This window comes from Gouania willdenowi, chromosome 5 (genome assembly GCF_900634775.1).
Source record: "Gouania willdenowi chromosome 5, fGouWil2.1, whole genome shotgun sequence".
NCBI classification, from domain to species: Eukaryota; Metazoa; Chordata; class Actinopteri; order Blenniiformes; family Gobiesocidae; genus Gouania; species Gouania willdenowi.
The window spans coordinates 8,042,156-8,062,819 of record NC_041048.1 but is presented as its reverse complement, the minus strand read 5'-3'; the positions used below and the strand labels follow the sequence as shown (position 1 = coordinate 8,062,819).

At 35.3% G+C, this 20,664-nt stretch overlaps 1 protein-coding gene across 3 annotated transcripts in view; it reads right to left on the bottom strand.

Moving 5' to 3' along the window:
• Positions 1 to 20,664, bottom strand: part of LOC114463370 (metabotropic glutamate receptor 4-like) — a 222,398-nt gene that overhangs the window by 159,477 nt on the left and 42,257 nt on the right. The window contains exon 1 of one of the 3 annotated variants that reach the window (XM_028446902.1): positions 7,919 to 7,958. The exons of the other annotated variants lie outside the window; for them this stretch is intronic. The gene's annotated coding sequence lies outside the window, so the exon portion shown is untranslated. Of the gene's footprint in view, positions 1 to 7,918; positions 7,959 to 20,664 lie in introns of those variants that run through there. 3 annotated transcript variants of the gene reach the window in all.

Genomic DNA, 20,664 nt, shown 5'->3' with positions numbered 1-20,664 from the left:
TGCCACTTGTTACTAATTTTTTTGTCACTTTACTTACACTTTACTCATTGTTGTTAACTTTTTGTTTACCTTCTTCAAACGGCGGCTTCATCAAATGGCTGGCTGTTATTGGCTTGATCACCGTTCAATCAACCTAACTGGACTAATACATTTTCAACAAAGAATCTCTCTGTAAAAAGTGACGCGGGTGAATTTTTGTTTTTATGAAAATGCGGGTGTCGCATCCCCCACTGGTGAGAGGATGCCTGTGCATGCCTAACCATTTACTGAAGTGTTACACGAGCTGAAGAGACACATTTGCTCCTAAACTAAATTCTTAAACTTATAAAAACTGTGAACATGCATTTTTCACAAGTCAAAAGGTTGCCACAGACTCTCAGGGTTTAGGGAGTTGTGTCAGATCCCATCTGCTGCAGTTTTTAAATGTGAGCCCTTTTAGCAGGCGCTCATGCTTGGTATCTCAATCGTGTGACCTTCTCAAACATTATGTCTCATGTTTGATATATTATACACATAAAAAATTCATGCTGAATGCGCCATTGTTATTGATAAATGATATGAAACCTCTAAGACTGTCAGGCTTTTCTAGGAAATCATAATTTGTAGAATATTTGTGAAATACGTGGTTTAATGCAATACAACGCTGCCCATGAGATTTTGGTGTTTTGGCTGTTTCCATGTTGCAGTCAGAGGTCAAACCATAGAGGAATGTGACATGAATGTACATGCTGAATTAAAGAATACATATTCTATTGTAGGAAAGAGAATTGATTTGTGAAATGGAACTGATTTAAACAGTGCTTTATAACCCCAAAGTGCTCTCAAATTGCTTCTCATTATCAGCTCATTCACCCATTCACACACCAATGGGACTGAGCTGCCATGCAAGGCGCTCGTCGACCATTTAGAACAAGAGTTCAGTGTCTTGCCCGAGGACACTTCAACACATAGACAAGTATAGCGCTGGCATCCAACCCTCAACCTCTTGATCACGGAGACGGACGCGTAGAAGTGTTTTTACTTTATTTTATCTTATATATTTATTTACAAACATAGTACAAGCTTGCAACTGATGTGATGCATATAGAGATTATAGCTATTGCTACATTAGTCCAGTCTGCTGGAGATAAAAGCATGGACCAGTTTCTCCTGATCTTTCTGAGTCATTAAACCTTTCACTCTGGAGATGTTCTTTAGGTGGTAGAAGCTGTTTGTGTGATAGATTTGATCTGACTGCTGAATGTCAGATCTGTGTCAATCAGAACACCAAGGTTTTTGACTTGGTCTTTAGCTTTTAAAGATTGAGACTCAAGATACTCGCTAATAGCAGTCCTCTTTTCCTTGTTACCAAAGACAAACACCTCCATCTTGTCATGGTTTAGTTGATGGAAGTTTTCACTCATCCAGCAGTTTATTTCTTCTAAGCAGTCACACAACACCTCTATGGGACCATAGTCATCTGGGTTCAGTGATAGATATAGTTGTGTGTCATCTGTGTAGCTCTGATAATAAACCTTACAGTTCTGTAAAATTTGTCCTTGAGGAAGCATATAAATGTTAAACAGAAGGGGTCCAAGAACAGAGCCCTGAGGAACCCCACAGGACATTGGTAATCTGTCAGATTCAAAGTTACCGGTTGGGCTCAAGCACAAAGAAATCACAGGTAAAATGCAGTGAAAAACACGTTTCCATTAATGGGACTCTACATCCCACAATGCATTGTCAAAGTGTTTACAGAGGAGATAAAAACAAACTTTCAAGCGGCAATGTTAACCTTGTATTTATTTATTTTTAACCTTTTAAATCTTCTCTTTTTTTTGAGCAAATGATCTTCGATTCATTTATTTATTTATAAGGCTTACACTATGGATTTATCTGATAAAGAAAAAAAATGTTGTGTAAAGCAGCTTTAAGGGCTCACCACCACCAGCCTGGTATTTGTTGCATATATTGTGAGTAGAGATGAGTTTTGAGCTTGCTCAAACTAATAATACCTTAATCTTAAGTACAAATATAGATATTTGTGAGATCTTTGATTTACTGTAATAAAAAGAATATCGTAAATGTTATTAGAGTTCAGCTAATGACTCATTAGTAAAACATGGAATCAAGTTGTTGAGAACGCAGTGAAAACGAGGTGGCCCTTGCAGTTTGCTCCACCATGTGTGATTCCTTTGAAAACATTTTCTACAGCAGAGGTGGGCAACTTCTATCACAGCGGGGGCCACAAAAATGTGTTTGTTTGATCGAAGGGCCACATTATCAACATATCAACAGCAATCAGAGCATTGACACAGGAAAAAAACAGTTTTTATAGTAATGTATGTTTTTTCTGTCATTCTGTGTATGTTTGTTGTTGTCTTGCTTGTGCTGCTTTGTTGTCGTTTTCTGTAATTTTGTATGTTATTTTTTTTGAGTCATTTTGTGTATTTTTGTGGTAGTTTTGTGTGTTGTTGGAGTATTTTTGGAGTTTTTCTTGTCTTTTACTGTATTTTCCAGTAATGTTGTACTTCTTTGTATTTTTTTTTATGTATTCTTGCTTTTGTTTTGTGTATTTTTCAGTCATTTTGTATGTTTACTTTGGGGGCTGCATAAAATTAGACCAAGGGCCGTATGTGGCCCCCAGGCTGCCAGTAGCCCATGTCTGTAGCCTTTAAATGCATGTAATTTACACAAAAATAAATTATAATTTTCACATCGAACGCAACCTTAATGAAGCATCAAAATTCAAATTATCGATATTCAGGTGCCTTGATGAAGGGATGATGGTGGTAGTTAGTGGTTAATAGTGTTATAGCTTAGATTTCTTTTCTTTCTTATATTTATACTAATTGCTTAAAGAACATGCAGCAGTTGTTGAACAAAAGAAATCCTGGTATGTTTGCATCTTTTTTGTATTTTTTAACATATTTAATTAATGCAACCTGTTAAAAATTTAGCAAGGATATGTACCTTAGTCACAGTGGAAGCACAGGCTTTCAAGGTAAAGGAAGAAATACCCTTCCCCCTGCAGAAATCATTATTGCAGAGGCTAAGAACTCCTACTGTTGCCTGTAAACCAAGTCGTAAAGGGACATGCATAATTTATATGTGCTGATCTCTTATGGTAACAGAGCTTAGAGTCTTTAAAAATCTTGTTTTCTGTGTTAATGTTGGGGCTGCAAGCAGATTGTTTACCTTTTCCCTGCAGTGAGGATTAATAGAGGGAGGTTCCTAGCAGATTTGAGTGTCATAAACACGCTCGTCAGGTACGTAGCGTAAATTCAAAGTGGATTTTCAGTTTCCGAGCATCATCGTGTTATGCACATTTTACTCACAAACAAAGCCATTACGCCATTATGTCTATACCCTGTTCATTCCTGAAGCTGTAAGACGATCCAAGGAAACTATTCCCCTGCACCCTGACACAATAGGGCTGTAGCTACACCGCTGTTTTCCTAGCGAGTCGGTTGAGACCCTGAGATTCATTGAGAGCATATTGGAAGTGACAAAGTCCCTTGGATACACCCAACTATCTCATACTGGGTTCGGAGTAATTTTTCAGAGCTGATTTACTTCAGGCCCACCTTATAAGCTGCTGCAGAGCACATGACAAGTATAAAACCATCCAACTCACATGTAAGATTTGGTTTCCATTTGGGGATGTTGCTGATAACAGCAAAGGGCATTCAATACTCCCGCTGCCAAGATAGCCTTGGTTAGATAAAGCAAACATTAAAAACACTGCTGCACACTAAGCCGATCAAATGAAATAATAGAAAAGGGCAAGATCTTCTTTTACAAGACCTGTTTGTACAAAAGAAGTGTGAAAAGAAAGTGCATCATACTAAGTATACTTACAGTAAGCATAGTTTAAGTATATTTAGCTCAGTACACTTATAGGTACCAAGTACACTTACCCAATATACTAGCGATATACTTCAAAATGTACTATTTCAATACTTTTTGGGACTAAATTTGCCTTTTTTGTTGTCTCTGTGTGCAGTGACCGAAAGTCGATTTTGTCTATTGAGTTATAAGTCTCAGCTTTTTCAATAAATGGTTTCTAAATATTTTTAGGGAGAAGTTTTTGTTGTGCTTTAAATGTTATTTTACTTGTTTGAAAAGCTACAATTTCTGCTTATGTAAAGTAATTTTGATTTATTGAATAATGGCTCGGTGTGGTCCAAATATCCTGTATCATGAACATAATGTATTGCTAGTTTTTGAAGTGAAACCTTGTTTTGTAGTTATTTCCCCAAACAGCTACACAGTATGTGAGATATGGTCATACCATTGAACAGTAAAGTGTGTGGCGTGCCCCATAACTCAAAACATGTCTTTCTCTTTTGAGTACAGCTATACTTTTAGAAATCTTTTTTTCAACTCAATTCAATTGAACTTTCTTTATATTGCGCAAATTATAACAATGCATCCGTTTTCGGATGCCTCCTGGTCGCCTCCCTCGGGAGGTGTTTCAGGCATGTCCTATTGGGAAGAGGCCTCGTGGAAGGCCCAGGACACGTTGGAGGGACTATGTCCCTGAGCTGGCCTGGTATCGCCTCGGGGTCCCCCCAGAACGGCTGGAGGAGGTGTGCGTGGATCGGGAGGTCTGGGCATCTCTGCTGAGACTGGTGCCTCCGCGACCCTGCCCTGGATAAAGCGGAAGAAGATGGATGGATGGATGGATGGATGGATGGAAATGACAACAAAAGCGCTATCTTTTTGAACATATTGAATATACGGTTGCCAACTAAATTGGTTGTCTAGTATAACGCCAAGACATGTAGTTTCGTTTACTTGTTTAATGTCATTGCCATCAAGAGAAACCCTAATTTCAACATTATTTGGCCCGTTTCCAAAATACATAATTTTAGTTTTGTCCATATTAAAGGATAGTTTGTTGATAGGTTCTTATTTTCCTGAATTCATTTGTAAAATCACTTATTCATTTTTGGAGATCAGAGCCGGAGCAAAAAAGAATTGTGTCAGCAAACAGAGTCATTTTCAATAATGTAGACACTTAACATAACTCGTGAATATAGAGAATAAACAGTTTTGGACCCAATACATACAGATTTATTCTGAATAATGCAAATGACTCACTATTTCTGACATGTAAACGTGCAAACTGGACACCAAAATTTGGATTATTTCCTTTTTTCCCGTCACAAAAACATAGAATTTTCTGGTCGGGCCCACATGAGATCAATATGTGGTTTGACTCCCCAACACTATACTATGTAGAAATGTCACCAAAGCATGAAGAAAACACCAAACTAGATTAAAGTCAGCAGTTCTATGTTATTAAGCTGTCAAGATAAGAAAAACTCTGATAAAAAAGGTTTTTCAAGGTGTTTCTTTTGTCACTTATCTGTATTTGTTCAGCTTCACAGCAGAGACACTACGCAACTCAATAAAGCATTTATAATTAAAAAATGATCCTATCGGTTGATTTTAATCAACATTAGCAACAAAATACACAAATTATATCCATGCTACAAAATGTCAAATATAGCTGCAGGAATTGCCACTGATTCAGGATTCATATCAGGGCGACAACCTTTCCTCAGGTAAAACTATATCAGAAAACACACGTTTGTTTCAAAAGGCCACAGTACGCTACACCCTAATAGCCTTCAGGCAAAAAGTTGGTATTTTAAATGGTCTGGAGAGCCAGCAAAAAAACAAGTCTACGGGGATTTTAAGCTTTCCAAATCTTCTGCATGTTAAAGTTGTGAAAAAATGCATTCATTCATTTTCTGTGTATTGTTAATTTTGTTTTTTGTTTTTTTGTTTATGTGAATGTCTAAATCAGGAAATCAGAAGCTCGAAGAGTGAAACACAACTTTAACAGATTGATACTCGTCCGTGGAACATTTGGTACCGGGTCGAAAAGAAAGAATACATTTTTATGAAAAAGAAATACATTTAATTTCCACAAGTGTTCCAAATACTTTATTCTGAAAAACGTGTGGAAGTGAGATAACAAGCACCCAGTGAGAACTTCCTACCATCATGATTCTTCAAAGTCTGAAGGGATTTGTCATTTTATTGTATTATTTTTAGTGTTTGTATATTTTGTTGTATTTCTTATTGTGTACAATGACTAATGTTATTTTTTTGTATTTTATTTTGGGTGGCTTAATGTTGTAAATGTGTCAAACTCAAATCCAGCCCTTTAGAACAACCAAATGGGCCAGCAGGAACAAATGAAAATGACAGAGAAAACATCACTCATTGTGTTTAAATGAACCAACCAATTCAGTTGTAATAAAACTCCACAGTATTTGCCAGGGCTCCCCGTTTTCCAACACTTATACTGAATGATGGCAGTTCATTTTAATTGCAAATTGCTGAAATTAAAAAATGTTATTAAAAACCTGCAATTTACCTCAAATTATTTCACTAAATTTGCAATAAATTAACTAATGGGTTATCAAAATAAAAATACTGATGATAAAAAAAATAAAAATGGGTGACACATTATTTGATTTCTAAAATAAAATGTCACAATATATTTTAGAGTTATGTGAAGCAGAAAAAATGTGTTTATTTTCTTTGTTAAATGTTGTACAATTATATATATATATATATATATATAATTTGAAAAAAAAATTGAATTATTTGAAAAAAAAAAAAAAAGCAACTCAAATGCAAATGTACTTGTTGAATGTTTGTGTGTATTATTGAAAATGGTAACTTGTGTGTATGTTGGGCATATAAGTATTTTTGCTTCTGCCTGTATATATTTTTAAATTTATTTTTGAATGTTATTTGTTGGACTGAAACAAAAAAATAAACTGAAGCTAACAGAAAACCCATCTGTCACTTGTTGCTTGGATATTGTCAGTGCTTTACATACTTTGCATAATCATTCATACTTGGAAGTGCAAACTGGGAATCAATATTGTTACATTTGCCTAAAATTTGCAGCCCACTTGAGAATAAACTATTAAACACTGTAATAAAAGGTGTTATTGAATATGTGATATTGTAGGTTTTAAGTACATTTTGTCCTTTGAGGCCATAGTTTGGTTTTATAGGCAGAATAATGAACGCAGCATGTTGACTGTTGAAATTATCACTGAAAACAATAAAGCTCCACTGATACATATAAGAAAACTGGGATTATTTTCTTACTGTAATAGTGAATAGGAAATTATGGTAAATCAAGGACATGCTCCACGCATTTATTATGAATACAGAAGAGCAGGAGGTGCTTGTTAGAGACAAAATAACTCAGTCTTTAATGACAATGATATATAAAATACACCCAGAGATCAAAACACAGATGTGATTAAAACATGTGAGATTTATATTCATTTAATTATCTTTCCTCATTGAGGGAAAGAACCCTGAAGTATACGATAAATGAAAGGCCTTTTTAAGTGTCGGTCCCATCAGCGTCTCTCTGTCAGCCATCAAAACCCTTTCCCTGGCTGCACTTTTTTATTATTATTTGATGGATGTTTGAGAGCTTCAGTTTCTCTGTTAGCATCACCAACGATGTACGCAACTGCTCCCAAAAGGAGGAGGTTAATTAAATTAATTCCATAACCAAGGACTTCTCTATCAATACTTAATAATACATCATTCAGCTTTCAGACCGCTATGTCCACAATAAGGTTGTTGAAAGCTGGTGACAAGTCTAATTTCCTTTTAAATGGCAACCTTTGAGTGACCCAGCTCAAGAGGCAGTCAACGCAGCTGTAAAAGTGAGAAATGCTCTGAAAGAAACCTAATTATCCAATAACAAACTCTCCGTTGTTACGATTTCAGCACCCAGACCTGTTGCCTCTCTCTCACGCCCTCTCTACCTCTCTCTCTCTCTCTCGCTCGCCCACGCTCTCCTTTAATGGCGAGCCTTCAGAGACACTGGTGAGAGTTGTGTACATGTGTAAGTGTCGCTGGTTGTGCGTGTGCTTTGTTTGCTCACGTGGGGTGTGTTGAGTTCAGTGTTGCAGACTCCAGTTTTGTGTGTTGGATTTGTTCTGAAATAGAAATTAAATAAGTACAAATAAAACGTTGTTTAAAAAAAAAAAATGGTGCAAATGTTTAGTTTGCCTATTGGATAGAGTTTTTTGATAGCCATTCATAGCAATCCATATATGTATCTGCATGCATGGATACTACCGGTTTTAAGGCTGTCCCTTATTTTTGTGGGGGCCACAAAAATGTGATTGTCTTGAGTTGAGGGACACATTTAGATAGATGTAGAATATACATATATTAATATAAATAATAATAGTAATATTGTCATTTATTTTGGTTGACATTTAGTGACTGATTTTGTTACTGATTCCCTCTCAGTTTGTGTGTTTAGGTTGTCGTTTTTTATGTTCATTTTATTTAGTATATCTTGTTATTTTTTTGTGTACTGTTGTAGTCATCTTGTGTATTTTTCTGTCATTTTGTGTGTTTACAGTCATTTTCAGTATTTTTAATGTTTAATGTATTTTTTAATATTTAATATATTTTTTTCTCTTTCTTGTCGATTTGGATATTTTTTTTAATATTTTTGTGTATTGTTGTAGTAATCTCGGGTATATTTTGTGTGTTTTTGGAGTCATTTTGTGCACATGTGGCCCCTGAACCTATAGCTATCCATGTCTGTACTATACAGTCTATAGGATATACATGTATAATGTCCAGTACAGCAAAATAACAAACCACACAATGGTTTCTGTCATGGTCACACTACACACAGAAGTCCTCTAATCAAGATTGCATCAAATAGCTTGTAAAATATCCACATTCTCTTTTACTGTAAATCCAAAGATAAAGAAACTCCCAAATGATAATGTTGTTTGAGCCTTTTCCACCCTATACTGATGTATATACAGTATGATCAGTTTCTTACTTTTTCAAATGTCTTTTCAGATGCTTTAAGCAGCTGCTTAATGGCAGAGCACGTAATGGAAACTTCTAGATGTGCTGTTTCTCTCCTCTGACACATGGACAGTTGGGCTTTAATTGACACTCCAGAATGTTAATGCAGCTCTAAGGAAAGTAAATGGAAAGAGACGAAGGTGTGGCTGAAAACAACAAAAAGCTTTTAACAGGCTGTTGGTAAGGTGGAACTTAAAAAAAACAAACATTTCAGGCTGCTTGAAGTTAAAACTATACGTTTTATGAAGTAAATAAGGAACAATTTGCGATTTTCTTTTGACAAAATTGCAAAAAGTACGAACATATACTTAACACTGCGTTGTCATCACTAGGATACGATAATATAATCTTCATTCTACTGCCTATAGCAACCATGGAAACTGCCATGATGAAAAGAGATTTTTATTTTATTTTTATCTTTTTTATGAGACTGTAGAACTCTCTAAATTAAGACCTATACAATTTGCTGCTAAGCAGTGGAAAACTAAATGATGGGATGAAGAAATAAAAAAATCTTCCATTTCCATGCACATGAGTTTAGCAAAAGAAAATATTCATGATATTGTAAGTTTTGATACATTTAGAAAGTTATTAGAGTTCACAAATCCATGACCTATTTACCTTTGCTAATAACAGCTAAATTATGAGGTATGAATCTGATTTTATTGTTTTATTTTTCAATATTCTTATCTCTTGCTTTTCAATTTATACCATTAACCTTTTTTATACAAAATTTAGAGTAAACTTCTAAAGTTTGCCATGACTAAAGTTTTATCTTGCAAAAGTGATTAACATCACTGATAGGAATCCACAGTTTCCACGTGAACAAGATAAGCACTGGCTGTTACGAGTAACTGGGTAAAAATATGGCTAAACAAGTATGTTTTTCTTAACATTTTACTAAATTTATGTGACTGGTTTAAAGATGGGGAGTATTTTAAAGTACGTCAAATGACTTTACATAAAGTGATCTGTTTTTTCCCCCTATTCTTATTATACGTATCATTACGAAATATCTGTGATATTAATGTGCAATAAACGCCTGTCGAGTGCCTAACATAACATCAATTATAAACTTGACATTTGTATGAATTAAAGTATTAAACGCAAATACATTCAAGATGTCTGAATCATAAAAACACATAATCTTTAGATTATATTGTGGTGTGAAGCCACTTCTTATCAAGGAAAATATTATTTATAATATATTATATTGAGTCCGACAATTTCATAAACATTCTAAGAAAACAAGAAATGGGATGTTGTGGTTCTCTTTCGGATGGATGGATGGATGGATGAATAGATAGATAGATAGATAGATAGATAGATAGATAGATAGATAGATAGATAGATAGATAGATAGATAGATAGATAGATAGATAGATAGATAGATAGATAGATAGATGGATAGATGGATGGATGGATGGATGGATGGATGGATGGATAGATAGATAGATGGAATAATCTGATCTGATCTGATTCAATATGAGTGGTTTTAGTTCCTGACTGCTGATTGGCTCTGGTAGAAAAACACATTTTAATCAAAAAGTAAATTGATTCAAGTTTTGTACTCCTGTAATAATAAAGTGGTGGTTAACCATTAGATGTAAAATGGAACGACTGCTGCTTGGGGATCTGAATGTTTTAATTACAGGAAACAGCCGTGACATGTGTAGGACCTGACGAGACCTGGTAAGTAAATACCAAGACATGATATTATGCAAAAAGCAGAAGGAGGCAGTTTGAGTTTTACTTCATTGTGAGCCCTGAGAACACAACAATGTAGTTTATTTCTTGAAATATCAACTTCATGAGAGCCACTTCTTAATAATAATACTAATAATTTTTTAGATTTGCAGATATCGGATATGCCAATATTTAGAGGTGAAAGTAACAGATTACAAGTACTCATGTTACTGTAATTGAGTTGCTTTTATGGGTACTTGTACTATTTTAAGTATATTTTTAAATCCGTAATTTTATGCATTCTTAAAGCTGATATTTGGAGTTTCTGAGAAATCTATGTTTATGTATGATTGTTTTGAAATGCAAAAAAAATACCTAACTAGTCTTTTACTGTGGTCTACTGCCAGTGGTCATTCATATACATGTATATATATATATATATATATATACACACACATGTATATAAGCCCCTCCTTCGTCCTATCGACTCCTATACAAATAGAAATGATTGTCGAGTGCGCCCAGCCAATAGGCTTCAACTTCCTCACCTGATGTGACCTCGTTATGTTACGCGATGCGCGTGCAGAAAAGTAGAGGCGTGGCTTCTGGTAGATTGGCAGAGGCAGTGGGAGGAAGTGGAGCGGTTTAGGGCGGGACATCGAGACGTTTCTCAGAAAGTCCGGATATCAGCTTTAAGCACATTTTAATAAAAGTAAAAGTAATACTGTATGTAACATTTCTACACTCAACTGGTACTGAGTATTTTTTGTTTTTGTTTTTAAAAAATGATGAACGGACATTGTGAAACTACAAAAAAAAATGAAATGACCAGAGACAACAATTAAATGTATCACATCAATCAGATTAAACGTAATGCACGGCGCCAAAACAGCATTGAATGGAGGTTATTTTCTCCGTTTTAGAGTTCATAAATGTAGCCTGATCATTTTTATTTATTTAGAATGTAATTAATTGGTGTACTTTTATTAAAAAAAAAAAAAAAACTTTTATTTTATACAGATGTCTTTTTAGGTTTCTGATATTTACTTATTGAGGGATTAAGGGAATCATGGCAAGATTTATTGCCAAAAATAAACTTAGGGGGTGAAACTTTTACTTTGAGTACTATTTAATTGAGATATTTTTGACTATTTGAATATTTTATGTACACTTACTTGTATTTGTACTTGAGTACAATGTCAATCAAGTAAGAATACTTCTACTTGAGTAGTATATATCAGTACTCTTTATACCTCTGCCAATATTGTCCAACACTAAATTTCCAATATTAACAAATAATGATACATACATAAACCCCCTCCCCCCAACCTCTTTTTATGTCACATTATATAACTTGACTTTGACTCTCCATGGAAATAACACATTAAGTCCAATTTAAAGTGATCCCACACGGGATGCATTCCACAAATAAACATCATCTGTTTTCTTATTGCAAAATAAGAATACTTAATCAACTTCACTAATGGGGGAAAAAAAATGCCATATTCATTTTTAATATGTTGTTTCAAACAACAGCTGTCTCAGTCTTAGTATTTGTCCAAATGAATTATCTAAGCAGTTTGAGCACTCAGTCTGTCTTTGATGATGTTTACTGTGAAACTGTTACAGTACAGAATAAAAATCATTGTAATATTGTGCAACAAAAATGTTACATCCAGCATTTTTTTCTTTGGTCTGTAGATGAAGAGCGGATCAATTGAAATAGCTAGTGAGTTAGCTTAGCGGTTAGCCCATGAGCTAATTAAAGATACAAAACAGGGAACAATAACGTGTAAAATGAGTGACATAGTTAAAAAATGTCCCGATCTAGTATACATCCGGGTATTTTTTGCATATTCAATCTTTCCATAATATTTAATGTGAACGCACGACATACTCATTTTAACGTCAGACTTAGTATGAGTAGTACGTTAGTATGACATTTCAAATGCAGCCCTCGTCGGTACGACCGCGTCACTTCAGCACATTCAGGTACTTCCGGTTTTGACAGGAAATGACCCGTATTTAAAGGTCAAGCTCAATTCTTTTCCACTACTAGACGGCATTGTTTCACCCTAAATAACGTAAATTCATGCTTGAGTCCATGTTGGAGGCAGTGGGATGACCAAGACAGTAACCATATTCTTTGGAGCTCTGCTAAGCTCAAACCTTTCTGGAAGATCGCGAACACAACCATAAATAAAATAATGGGTTATGCTTTTCCATAAAACTGTGTTGTAATGTACCTGGGAAAGATTGAACATGCTGTACAAATAAAAGACAGTTATATGATTAAAATCTTATTGATAACAAGCAAAAAAAGCAGAAACTGGTACAAAGAAAGAGCACTGGTTTGAGATCTACTGTATATGATGGAAAAGTTGACTAACCAACTAAAGCTTAAAGGACACACCCATGAAAAGAACTTGCAGAAGTGAATTGTTTATAAAGAAGCGACGCTAACAACAATTAACTGGATCAATTGAAAATGACTAAGATGTACAATGCTTCCGAAATTGTTACCCTTTTTTTAATTGTTGGTTTTGTGTTCTGTTTTTATTTTTCTTATTTATCTTTTTTAAAAATTTGAACTTTCTTTCATTAATATGTTGTTTGTATGTTATAAATTGCAAATAAAAACAAAGTGAAAAACAAAATGCTTGAGACAGAGCGGCACATAATTTTTTTCCCATTGATATTGCAATTCATGGCAATGGTCGATAATATCGGTGGGCAGACAATATCGTCCATTTTTAAATATTTTTTTAAGTGAAGGGCTTTCCTATTTTTTATTTATTTGTTTATTTATTTATGCATTGCAATATCTTGTAGTGCAGGCTAATGGACGGCAAAACTCACTGAATAACACCAGTGAGATCAATGAACTGAAAAGCTAAAAACAAACCCTAAACCTCACACCCTGGAAAAATACAACATAATTATGATATAGTCACACAGTCAGAAAAGCTCCTTAAAAACCTTTATGTGTTGTTTGTGACGGATTTAATGAAAAACACATCCTGCATTCCCTCTCTTCTTCTTCTGCAGAAACTTATCCTTTATTCACAAAAGCCTCCTATAGATTTGTGTGAATGAGAAGCATCCACTGCACTACATTCACTATTCATCAGTGTTGGAAACATTTCCACCCTATAGTATAAATTCCTACTCATCATCACCATGTGGACACCCCGGGTCTTGTAGGGCAGGATTAAGTGGTTAGAATATATCCAAACATTTCGTTCTCTCGGCCTCAAGCACTGAATGAATGCAGCTCTGTGTGAGCCTGGCTAATGACGTGGTATAAAGATGGCATGAGGTGAACCATCTCCATCCTCCAGTTGTTTCTGAGCAGTACATTTTAATGGTGCGTAACACACCTAATGTTGAGGATGTTTAAAAAAAGCTCAGGCTTGTAATTTTCAACAGCAAAATTATTACGGTATTTACTCTTGCTGTGTAGCGAGCTGTAGGCAGAGGTGTAAAGAGTACTGATATATCCTAGTCAACTTAGAAGTACTGTGGCATGAATGAAATTGTACTCTAGTACAAGTACAAGTAAGTCGTACATAAAACACTCAAGTACAAGTGAAAAGTAGTACACAAAGTAAAAGTTAGCAAGCAACAAAGTCAAGCGTTCTTGTAAATCTAAAGATAAGAAACAAATGGAGACCTTTCGTGCACAGTGTAAGCTATAAACACCACAATTTCATATTGTGTTTTATATTTTCTAGAAACCCACCAAATAACTTGAAAAGCGGAGTGCTGTCTGATTTATCCAGGTAAAAGTACTGTCACATGATTGAAATTGTACTCAAGTAAAAAGTAGCTCAAATAAATAGTACTCAAAGTAAAAGTTCCTAGTTTCACCCCCCATGTTTATTTTTGGTCATAAATCTTGCCACAGTTCCCTTGCATACAGTAAACATATCATGTATAATCTTAAAAAATGAGACACCATTTTTTTTTTTACAATTGGAACTTAATATATTTTCCACAAAGGTATAAAATAAAAGGTATTTCAAAATCTATCATTCTTTTTAAAAATAAAATAACCCAGAATCATATCTAGAATGGTTTTTATTTGCCACACCAACAACAATTGACTCCTTAGTACAGCACACAATTACATACTGTATAACACTTCACACAACAAAGCAACACGAACAATAATTAAAACGATTTACAAAACAAAACAAAAACAACATTCATACAGTCAGACCTCGTTCCAATAAACAATCAGATGATTGGTTATTTAGAAATATACATTTACAGTTATTGATCACTATAAATATACATTTATAGATCACATAAAACTATACAAACTTACCCTGATTATTTGTATTCAATAGGCACCGGGAGCTGTTTAGTTAAAAAAAAAATTCTTTCAGTAGTTTTATAAATCAAATTTGTTATTTTCTTGAATAATTTGTCCTGGAAGAGCATTCCATGTCACCATGGCCCGGTACATCACAATACTTTTCATCTTATTAGTTTTTGCTTCATGGAGAGTGAATTTACCTTCTGTAGCATGCCTTGTTTTATATGCCTGTTCATCAGAACTGAAAGACAATCGTTTAAATAAAACCCTTGGCTGTTGAGTTGCAGAATTTTCCTAATAAAAACAAGTAATGAGGCGATGAGTCCCTTCTTTACCTTCAACCATAAAAGACAGTTTTGCATTTGATTTATACTGGTTTGATATGGACAACACAGTAGACATTGTGCTGTCTTATTCTGCGCAATTTACAGTTTGTGTATGTGTGACGTGGCAGCGCACCAACAGTACAATGAATTTAACTTGGTAGTTGGTGCGAAGAACAGCAAAAGAACAAAAAAACAAACCAAAAACAGTAATGATAATAATGATAAATATAAAGGATAAATACAGTAAATGATAAATATATACATAAATAAAGGTGCTACAGGTAATATTGTCTGAAAACAATACATTTAATTCAAAACAAGAAGACATAGTCATTAACATCCCCCGCCACATTGGTTGTCATTACAACCTTTTCCTAAATGTCCTAAATGTAAGAACTTAGATGTATACATAAGAAAATATTATCACATCACAATATTATACATTACTAACTATCTTAAACGGTTTCTAAGAAAAGCTGTCCCCTTTGAATATACCTCGAACAGAGTAAAAAAAAACAGAAAAAGGGCAATAACTCCGGAAAAAATAATTGAGCGCTTCTCATTTTCAAACTCCATCAATGCATTGATATCCTGAAGCCACACACCAAATTTGGTTATCCTATCCTAAACTGTTTCTAATAAAAGCTGCCCCCTTTGAAGATACCTCGAACAGCGTAAAAATTAAAAAAAAAATGGAACAAAGGCAATAACTCCGGAAAAAATAACTGCGCGCTTCTCATTTTCGAACTCCATCAAGGTATTGATACCCTGAAGCCACACACTTGAATTTGGTTATCCTATCTTAAACAGTTTCTGAGAAAAGCTGTCCCCTTTAACTCGGACGGACCTCAAACCTATATACCCCTTTCACTTTGTGGTGGAGGATAATAAAAGCTTCATTTATAAAAATGATCAGGCTACATTTATGAACTCTAAAACTGAGAAAATAACTTCCATTTAATGCTGTTTTGGTGCGGTGCATTGCGTTTAATCTGGTTGGTCGGCTATGATATTATGCATTTGATTGTTGTCTGGTCATTTCATTTTTTTTAGTTTCACAATGTCCGTTGATCATTTTAAAACAAAACAAAAAAAGTAATTTAATAGTAACTGTTGGGTCTAAAAATGTAACAAATTGCTGAGCTTTTTATCAAATGTACTTAGAATTATACTCAAAAAAGTACAAGTACCCATAAAAGTCTGGCTGTAGGGTATATAAAGGGAAGCAGAGTTGGTGCAGATGGGGGTGGGGGGTGGCGGGGTAGGGGGTGGTGCCAGTCGATAAAAAGGCCTGCTACTTCTCAGACACACCGATTGATTTACTGTATCTGTTGAGCTACACCTGACTGCCTGTCAGGATTAAATAATTATGTCTTATCAAACCTGTGCTCCTGACAGACGTGTATTCCAACAGCATCCTCAGAAGCCGCAAAAGGTACGGGAAAACCTGGGACATATCAGCAAGAATGAATGGTTTGCAGGTATGTGGTTGTTTGTGTGTGAGTAAGGGTTGGGAACAGTTGTCAAGTTAATGGCAACAAGTCGATGCACCGTGCAACACAAACTGAGTGGATGCAAGATGAGATCCTCTATTAATTCTTTCATATTTACACCAGTGTTTCTCAAATGGGGGGGGGGGATTAACATATAAAAGCATTAAAATATTGGGTTTTATAATGTTTATTTTTAGGTAAAAATGTTAGTCATACTAAATATTACCAGCAACTCCCAAAACGACAACAAAAACACACAAAAATATACTGAATAGTAAAAAGAATGAAGTGTATTAAAGTTTTTACCATTTGATAATAAAAGGTTTATACTCTTTTAGAAAAAAGCTCTGACTCTAGCAAAAATGCATATGAGTGACATTGTAGGTATTAACAAGAGGCCCTGATTTAATCAATAATACCATGGGGTTTTCCACAAGAATATGGGAGTGTTTTAATAGTGTTGGAACAACATTATCTTCAGACTCTGAGTCTATAAATTCCATCTTTGTGCAATAAATCAGAAGGCTCTGGATATGTAAAAGTTGACAATAACAGGATGTGTCGCTCTCTTGAGGAAAGAGAATGTTTATTTAGCTTGTTACTCGATCTGCGTCGTGAAACAGATGTGGAAGATTTTTAGTGTGGAGAGGATTCTGTAAAAAAGATACCAGATGTATAACTTGAATTCTTTACGTTTATATGCACCGTGTCTGTCGGTACCAGACAGACTTGTATTCCAGTCCAAGTTTCTATTTGATTAATAGACGGTTTTCTCCATACTAGGGCCCAGAAGTAAGTACTGTATATGGTGATGAGCTAATGTTAAAGACATACCCCTGACAGATATATATGTTTTGCCTTCCTCGGACCAGAGCTTGCAATGATCCAGCCAGCATACTCTCACAGGTCCCTCTTTTTATTAACCTGTATAAGACTCTGATTGTATTCATAAACTGCCTATTATTTACAACTCAGTTTGTCCCGAACACATTTTCTACACCACCTTTTTTGTCATCACCACCCACACCTCAAGATGCAACAAGGACAGACAAACAACAACAAAATACACGAAATGACAGGAAAAAACACATGCACCAAGACAGAAAAATACTTACCATTACCAGCACCAACAACAACAAACAACAACAACAACAACAACAAAGATACTAAATGAAAGAAAAATGCACAAGATCACTGCCAAATCCAAAAACAATAACAAAGAAACATACAAAATGACATAAGAAACAACCAAACGACACCAAAAACACACACAACGAGAGAAAATAGTTTAAATAATACCAACAACACACAAAAACGACAACAAAAACACACAAAAAACACACACACCAAGAGGTAAAAATACTAATCACCAGCAACACACAAAACGACACACACTATGACACACTAAATTATTAAATTAGGACTGGGCAAAAAAATAGATTAATCAAATTTTTAGATAAAAACGATTTTTATTTTGCAAATTCGTGTTTTAAAATATATATATATATATATATGGACTTTTTTGCGTTCCGATGTGAGCAACCTCCCTCTTTGTTTACATTTGTTTACCCTTTGAGTAGGCTATATGTATGCCACAGGCATGTTCATTATAATGTTATATGTTATAGAATATGTAGTTATCTGATTTGGTTACACTTTTGCTTAAACCTGGGTTAAAGCTTGAAATTGTTGATTGACAGAGCCTCATTTACTTTTTATTTTGGGGATTGTTCTATGCATTTTAACTTTTGAGGACAATCACAGCAATAAAGTTGCTTTTTTGACAATATATCTCATGTCTGCAGTGATTTTTAAGTGCATTAAAAAAAAAATCGAATTTATTTCTTTTTAGGCAAAATCGCCCAGCCCTACACTAAATGAGAGAAAAATACACAATTTCACTGCAAAATACACAAAAATAACAGAGAAACATACAAAACGACACAAAAAACAACCACACGACACCAAAAACACAGACAAACAAACACATAAAATAAGAGAAAAATATAGTGAATAATAAAAATAACAGACAAACAACAACAAAATACAAATGACTCCAAAAACACACTCAATGACTCCAAAAACACACAAAATGAGGATAGAAATGATGTTGGTACTATACATCAGGAGGGAGATGACCGGAAATGATTAAAAACTATAGAAACAAATCTATTCAGGAGGCAATAAATACTGTTTCATTGACTTATTTACAAAATGTACTTTAAAATGTGTGCTATCCCTCATTAATTCAATCATTATGCCCTATAGTTGTTTTTTTACAGAATTTTGAGCGAAACGTGTTAGTCGGACAATCAGAATCAGAATCAGAAATGTTTTAATGGCCAAGTACAGTTTTTAGGACAGTACAAGGAATTTGTCTTGGTAGTCGGTGCACGAAACAAAAAACAAAGAAAAACAAAGAACAAGAAACAACCCAGCAACAATAATAATAATAATGATAAATATAAAGGATGAGGGATAAATAAAGGATAGATAGAAAATAAAGGATAAATATATATATATACAGTGCAGCAGATAATGTCATCATGGAGGTGGTGATCGGGTGGTGGGGGGGGGGGTTCAGTGGGTGACTTGGGGTGTGTTCATGTGGATGGTGGCAGAGGGAAAGAAGCTGTTTTTGTGTCTGGAGGTTCTGATCCTGATGGAGAGATTGAAACAGTTTATGACCGGGGTGGGAGGGGTCAGCCACAATCTTTCCTGCACGCCTCAAAATCCTGGAGGCGTACAGGTCCTGGAGGGAGGGCAGATTGCAGCCGATGACCTTCTCTGCTGAGTGGATGATACGCTGCAGTCTGGCCTTGTCCTTGGCCGTAGCTGCAGCGTACCAGATGGTGATGGAGGAGCAGAGGATGGACTGGATGATGGAGCTGTAGAAGTTCACCATCATCTTTGTTGGCAGACTGAACTTCTTCAGCTGCCGCAGGAAGTACATCCTCTGCTGAGCTTTTTTGATAAGGGAGCTGATGTTCAGCTCCCACTTGAGGTCCTGAGTGATGATGGTCCCCAGGAAGCAGAAGTACTCCACAGAGCTCACTGTAGAGTCTCCCAGGGTGAGGGGGGTGAGGGGGGCTGGGTTCTTCCTGAAGTCTGCTATCATCTCCACTGTCTTTAAAGCGTTGAGCTCCAGGTTGTTCTGGCTGCACCAGGACACCAGAAAGGAGGTACCGTACTTGGATTAAAAAGTTATAGAGCCAAAAAAGTTTGAGAACCACTGATCTCCATGACAGAAAATGTGAAATTAGGAAGAAAAAAAAATTGATGACGTTGGCAAACGATTTGAGTTTAAGGTCAACGCCCGCATCAGCTCCACGACTGTGTAAAAACATTTAATCTCCTGCAGCTAATGCAAAATGCATAAGGTTCAGGAACTCAGGGGAGTAAATCTCGGTTCTGAAGGCCTTCCTGAACACAACTGTTTTATCTGCACCACTTTCAAAGAAACCTTTCTGTGTGAGTCTGACTCAGAAACGACGTGGATAGGTCTGGTTAGGTAATTACATTCAAAACACTGACTCCAAGGCTTGGAATCGTGCATAAATAGTAAAAGTTAAGGGGAGCATAAAACAAGTGAAGCTGTTCTGAGCACTTTAAAATGCAACTTTTCAACTTTGGTGTGTTTGAGGGCAGATACGTGACATTGTACATGGATTTCCATTTAGTCGCTTTTCAAAAGCAGGAATTCTTCCTCCAACAATTTAGATCATTGTTGAAATATTCATGATACCATCATTTTCAAATCATTTTTTGCTCCTAAAAGGTAATTTAAGGATGATAGATTTAATGCTGCTTGTCTCCAACAGGCCACCATAACTTTCTTATTTTTGCTTTTTCATGTCCTTTCATCTGGTTTGTTTTGGGGTTTTTTTAAGGTTTTTTTTTAACACATCTATGGAAATGCCCTGGTTTTATACCGACCACATATTACATATTGAGGTAATGGAGGAAT